The 6,684-nt window shown below is 44.5% G+C and overlaps 1 long non-coding RNA gene across 1 annotated transcript; it reads right to left on the bottom strand.

Annotated features, from left to right (window-relative positions):
* Positions 1 to 1,985: 1,985 nt before the first annotated feature.
* On the bottom strand, positions 1,986 to 4,082 carry LOC142046302 (uncharacterized). Its single transcript, XR_012655177.1, has 2 exons — positions 4,034 to 4,082; positions 1,986 to 2,234 (listed from the first exon to the last, which is right to left on the bottom strand). It is a non-coding gene; the product is annotated as an uncharacterized LOC142046302 (long non-coding RNA).
* Positions 4,083 to 6,684: the final 2,602 nt, after the last annotated feature.

Raw genomic sequence — 6,684 nt, 5'->3', positions numbered from 1 at the left:
AGTGAAGTGGAATGAAAGTATTACAATATTTGTCGTCAATGGCCTTTCAGCTTTGTCTTTGAAAAAGTAGCATTTCTTGTGCTTTTATTTAAGATTAAAGCCAGGCTCAAGGCCGCTAAACAAAACGACATGTACAAGGTCAGGCATGACTTGAGGAAAAAAAATTTTAAAAACCCACAACAAATATTTACTGGGACTGGCATAGAGTTCTTCATTGTGTACAAATTGCAGACAGCACCACTGCATAAAATGTTTTGAATGTCCCTTTTCAAAATCACTGCAAGATATTCAACAGCCATGTAGTGTGCTCTGCTTTATTTTCTTAAGGCTAAATCAGAGCCATGAGAACAGGGTTCAAAGGGATCGAGAAGTAGCAACCCTGGGCCCATAAAGGCCCTTTTTAAAAAAAAACAATAAAAATAAATAAACCACCTTGCTTTTTCTTCCATTGTGGGGCCCTACCTGTCTCTGTTTTGTGCCTCAGATGGACCTTTCAGGGTCCCATTTACTGCCCTGAATTGTGTATTTGGGGCCCCTAATGCCTCATATGGTGTATTCTGGGCTGCATTTATTGCCCCAAATATACCATTAGGGGCTTCATTTAATGCTTTGTAGATTTTATGAATATCCACAGAAAACAAGAGAGGGTATTACAGAAATTATTTTAGAGAAACTGAAAAAAATGCAGTTTAGATATTGCAGACTACAGGGAACGAAACCATGGAACTAAACATGCTGCAGCATGCAAAGATGTTCAAATTCAAAATCACCCAGTAAATCAATACATGTCTTTCATCCATGTCCTGCCCACTCACTGACTTTTGTTGGAGAAGCTTCTGCAATGGTGGTTCCCCAAGTTGTTCCAGTTTCTGGAATTGTTCAAAGATTGTATTCCCTGTTTTTCACTTCTACTGGTTATTGAAAATTGATAAGACCATTACATTAAAATGCCAAAACATAACAAGATGGTCAGCAAAGATGATGGCAATCCACCCACAACAAAACTGGGTTGAGATCGAGGTTTATGCTGGAACTAGGGTGACCAGTAGTCCGGTTTTCGACCAGAACACCCGGTCAAGAAGGGACCTAGCGGCTCCAGTCAGCACTGCCGACCAGGCCATTCAAAGTCAAGTCAGTGGTGCTGTGGAGCTAAGGCAGTTTAGACCCTACAGATCCTGGCTCCGTGCTGCACCCCAGAAGCAGCCAGCAGGTCCAGCTTTTAGGTGGGGGGCCACAGGGCTCTGCGGGCTGTCCCCGCTCTGAGCACCAGCTCCGCACTCCAATTGGCTGGGAACTGTGGCCAATAGGAGCTGCGGGGCGAAATGCCTGCAGGTGGGAGCTGCTTGCAGAGTCATCTACTGCATCTCCGCCTAGGACTCAGGAGCTGGACCTGCTGGCCGCTTCTTGGGTGCATTGCGGAATCAGGAGAGGTAAGAAGCCTTCGTTAGCCCCCCGTGCTGCACCGCTGACTGGGAGCTGCCAGAGTTAAGCCTGCACTCCAACCCCAAGCTGCAACCTCCAGCCCTAAGCCCCACCCCAACCTGGAGCCCCCTCCTGCACCCCAAGCCCCTCATCTCCAGCCCCACCCCAAAGACTGTATCCCCAGATGGAGCCCTCACCCCCCCTGCACTCCAACCCCCTACCCAGCCCAGAGCCCCCTCCCACACCCTGAATCCCTCTGCCCCACTCCACAGCCTGGAGCTCCCTCCTGCACCCCAAACATCCTCAGCCCCACCCCAGAGCCTGCATCCCCAGAGAGAGTCCTCACTCCCTCCTGAACCCCAACCCCCTGCCCCAGCTCAGTGAAAGAGAGTGAGGATAGAGGAGACCAAGCCACCGAGGGAGGGGGAATGTAGTGAGCGGGGGGCAGGGCCTCAGAGAAGGGGCAAGGAAGGGGACTTGACCTCAGGGAAGGGGTGGGGCTAGGGTGTTTTATGCAAATAGAAAGTTGGTAACCCTAAATTGGAACTTAAGTTGGAAACTGATAGCTTGCAAACAAACATTTCTGAATTTTTGTTTCTTGTTTTTCTAAGACAGTGTACCATATCGTATACAAAAAATAAACATTGTGAGCAAAACATTGTACGGTCTGGACTTGACAATCAAAGAGCTCATGGAGGCCTTCAAGAAATTTGATTGGAATTATGGTCTTCAGGGTTCATTGTATATAAGAAAGCAGCTTCTTCATGGGCTGGAACATTAGAGATGACCACACAGTTCAAAAAGAGAATATCCTGAAGGAGGAAAGAATTAATAGGTGAATTTGCAACAGACAAAGAGTCATCAAATCCCCCCCAAAATTTTGAATATGAGGTTTTCAACCCAATCTTAGATACAATATTAACACAAGTGCCTGATAAGATGTGTAAGTGCAATGGAGTCAGGGAAAGGTTTACGTTTTTGATGGGCAGAGAAACTGAAAACTCTCAGCAGCAAAGAGCCACACTCGCATCTTAGGAAGCAGCTTCACTGAGGATTTAAACTCCTGATGGTTTTGAGAACAAAACTGAGCTCTTCACCAGTTTTTGAAAGCAAATCTTAAACGGGGACATGCAAATAAAGGCGCCTATTGATCTTCTTAGCTACATTCACAAAAGGTCTTTAGAATTGAGTCTCCCTAACACGGAAACAGCACTGTGTATTTTTTGCTGTCTTTGTGTAACTATAGCTGCTAATGCAAGGCATTTCAGCAAGCTAAAATTAATCAAGACCTACCTAAGAACATCTATGGGGCAGGAAAGTTTAGCAAACTGTCAGTTATTGCTATAGGGAACTTAGGAACAAGGTAGACAGATAGGCATAAGCAGGGGCGGCTCTAGGCTTTTTGCCGCCCCAAGCACGGCAGGCAGCTGCCTTCGGCGGCTTGCCTCCGGGAGGTCCCCAGTCCCACAAATTCGGTGGCAGCCTGCAGGAGGTCGGCCGAAGCCATGGGACCAGCAGACCCTCCGCAGGCATGCCGCCAAAGGCAACCTGCCTGCCACCCTCATGGCAACCGGCAGAGAGCCCCCCGCGGCTTGCCGCCCCAAGCACACGCATGGCATGCTGGTGCCTTGAGCCGCCCCTGGGCATGAGCTAATTAATGAGATTGCTTCAGAGAAGACTAAGAAAGTCCATTTGTAAAAGTACATTGTGGTGAATGCTGGGGGGTGTTTTGTGGTTGAGGACAGATTTTAGTCTTTGAACTAGGCCTGGAAGACCCTTGGCACATCACTGGGCTAAACTGTGTCTTTGCAAAAAGTCTTAAGGGGCAGCGTGTTGCATGCACTGCCCCAGGAGCAGATCTGAAACCATATTGTGACTCCAGGTGTCATAATATGGTCCCTGGTTCCCACTTTGTCCTCAGAGGAGCAGGGTGGGAGGGAAGGAGCAATCTGCACCAGCTATATGCCTACTTACGTGTACATCTCCCTCCATGCCAGGTCATCTGTGCTGGCTGGTACACTGTAAAGGTAGAGACTAAATCAAGGCTCCATCCATCACTGCCCCTGTCCCTGTCTGCCCAATTTCCCCACTCACTTGTGCGTATGGGAAGATTAGCAGCACTTGCAGAGGCTGTCCTCCCATCATAATGGGTAGCCCATGCAGGAGAATAAGAGGGGAAAACTCACACCATTTTACTGCAGAGGCGCATGGGATGAGTGACAAGCTTGCCCTTCAAAATTTCAAATTAATCATCAATTTTACTATTTCATATCTCAAAACTACCTCTGGTTAATTGATATCCATCACATAATGAATCTGAACATTGAGGTTTATTCATACAATATACTGTCTGACAAATAATTTTTGGGATCTGAGAGAAAATATACATTTTCTTTCTTGCTGTATTTCTTGCTTTCTCTCCCTTCATCACTTAATCCTGTAACTGTAGCATAGGTTTGTAAAGCATTCTGGGCTAAAGTTTATTAAAGGCACTATACAAAAAATTACTCCATTTTTAATAAATAAGAATGTAAAATTTATTATTTGGGGTCCTAACCTTTCCCTGAAGAAACAAAAATCTCAGGGGAAACAAATGCCATTTTAATCTTACCATTTTCCAGCTGCTAGAAACAGTCATGTTCTGGTGCATTGCATATTTCAGTAGGGGATTTTCTATAATTAAGGGAATGAAAAATAAATGAAATTGGCCACGTCCATTTTACTTTTAGATGAGAAAAGAAGGGGAAATGTACCAGACATAACTAACTGGGAGAGGGGGCAAATGTTACAACCAAAATTTGCCTCTCGTTCATTATCTTTGAAAGTGGTCATAATGATAAAGGTGTAATATTAAAGGGGGAGCTGCTGGGTGCTCATCTCTTTTGAAAAATCAAGCCACTTTTTAGGTGTCTAAATATAGATTTAGGAACCTAACTTTAGGTACCCATTTTTAAATTGTTGACCAGGTATCTTACATTATTTCTGAAAATCAAGCTGCTTATTTAGGTGCCTAAATATGGCCTTATGAGTCTAAATCTAGGCATCCATTTTGAAAATCTTGGCAATCTTGCTAATACAAATATGTGCTGACTACAAAGCTTCTTTATTATTATTTTATTTCTTTATATTCTTTACAACCAGTCTCACTTATATCTTTCCCATGCCAATGTGGGTGCAAAGGGCAGGAACCACTCTCACCCATTCCTCTGCTGCTTCCATTTGCCATATGGGGTTGAGATCAACTATTCTGCCCTTCCTGCTAAGCATTCTTCATAAAGCTTCTCTTGGGTGCCTTCATTTTCTCACACCAGTTGGTTTCCACTTGACAGTTTCATGGGGGAGTTTGAGTGTTGCCATTCGAAGTACGTGGCCCAAATATGTCCAGCATTTCCTTCTGATTCTGGTGGAAACATAATAATGGTTTGTGATTTCTCAGTTCTCTGCATTGGTGATGAAGTCTTTGCAACCAATGCCCAGAATCTTTCCCAGGCACTTATTTTCAAAGATGTCTAGTTTTCTCTCCATTTTTTAGTAGCTCTCCAGTTCTCACAGCCAGATGTTAGCATCAAGATTATTTTTAATTGAAAATTCTCAGTTTTGTTCTGGACTGTATATCTCTTGATATCTGTATATTGCTGTGTTTAGTGAATGCCTTTCCTATCCTTGGTGTCACTTCCTTTTTGAGGTCTTCAGTGGATAATATGGTGCTGCATGGGTAGATGAACTGTTTTACTGTCTTGATATTTTTGCTTTCTAATGTGATGTTATTGCTTGACATCTGGTTTTCAAAGAAGTTTGTTGTAGCATAAGTAATTCTGAGCCCCATTTGGCCTGCTTTTTTTTTTTTTTGCCAAGTTGCTTGTTTTTGTAACTTTGTGAGGTCTTCTGGTGTTTGCCCGTGCTATACCTGTGTTTGTGTTGTTAAAAGACTTCTTCATTATCCAGTCTAGGGCAATGCCAAACAACAAGGGAGATAAAATGAAGCCCTGTTTCACACTGGTGTCTTTATTGAATCACTCTGTTGTCTGATTGTTCACCCTCAGAAAGGTATATATTCATCTCTTCCTAAAGCAGAAACTGTTTGTCATGAGGAGGAAAGTCACTGATATATAGTAGGTGTAAAATGTGAATGTTGCCTCCATTCCTATGCAAATAAGTATTAAAGACTCATGAAGGCATCCTGCCATATAAAAAATGGCAACAAGTGAATTAAAAATTTTCATTCCCACTATACTCATTATCACTATTAAGATTTTAATAGCATTTAGGCACTTAATTACCATTGTGTCTTTTCAAAACCTTCCAAGATATTAACCTAAATTCTCCTTATTTGTTCTTTTAATCTGCCAGTTGGACAAGCAACATTTCGTAAAGCCTTCAGAAATCACATTTCTGGAGTTGAGTTTCAAACCAAGACACGGCTGGTTGATAGACAGCAAATGAAAAGAATGGCTTTCTTGGGATCAAATATCCTTTATTTGTTATGGTGGATTGTTTTAATATATGATCGCTACAAATTCAGTTAATTATTCTATACCTACCATTTCTTGTATTTAGAAGGAGCTCATTCCTACTCATAAAATGAGAAAGTCCTTCTGTTTTAATTTATACCACTATTTCCTTCTGTTGACTATTTGAGCAGTGGCTGGTGAGGCACAAGCATTCTACTCTGCAGTGGTTTTGAGGCTGAGACAAGAAAAAGTGAGACTGTGATTCTTTCTCCCTCTGTTTCTTAAGGTTTCCAACTTTCTAACTTCAGAAAACGGAACACACTTGCCCCCCTGACCCTCTTGTCCCTGCGCACCCCCCCCCAGCCATGGCCTCTTCTCTGAGGTCCCGCCCCCACTCACTACATCCCCCCTGCCTCCATCACTCACTCTCCATCCCTTTCACTCACTAGCTCATTTTCACCAGGCTGGGGCAGGGGTTGGGGTATGGGGTGGGGCTCAAGGCTGGGGGGGCCTTGGGCCAAGGAATTCGGAGCTCAGTGCTGGGACAGGGGGTCGGGGTGTGGGAGGGGATGAGGGCTCCGACTAGAGTGCAGGCTCAGGGGGGATTGGGGATGAGGGGGTTGGGGTGCAAAAGTGGGCTCTAGGCTGGGTGATGGGGAAGATGAGTTTGGAGTTTGGGAGGGGGCTTCGGGCTGGGGTAGGGGATTGGGTGTGGGAGTGGATACAGGCTCTGGGCTGGGACACAAAGTTGGGATGTGAGAGAGGATGAGAGCTCCAGGTGGGGTTATGGGCTAGGGGGTAGGGACAGGAC

This window comes from Chelonoidis abingdonii, chromosome 1, assembly GCF_003597395.2.
Source record: "Chelonoidis abingdonii isolate Lonesome George chromosome 1, CheloAbing_2.0, whole genome shotgun sequence".
Classification (NCBI taxonomy): domain Eukaryota; kingdom Metazoa; phylum Chordata; order Testudines; family Testudinidae; genus Chelonoidis; species Chelonoidis abingdonii.
Note: the sequence above shows the minus strand (reverse complement) of the source record. Positions and strands in the feature narration are given on the sequence as shown.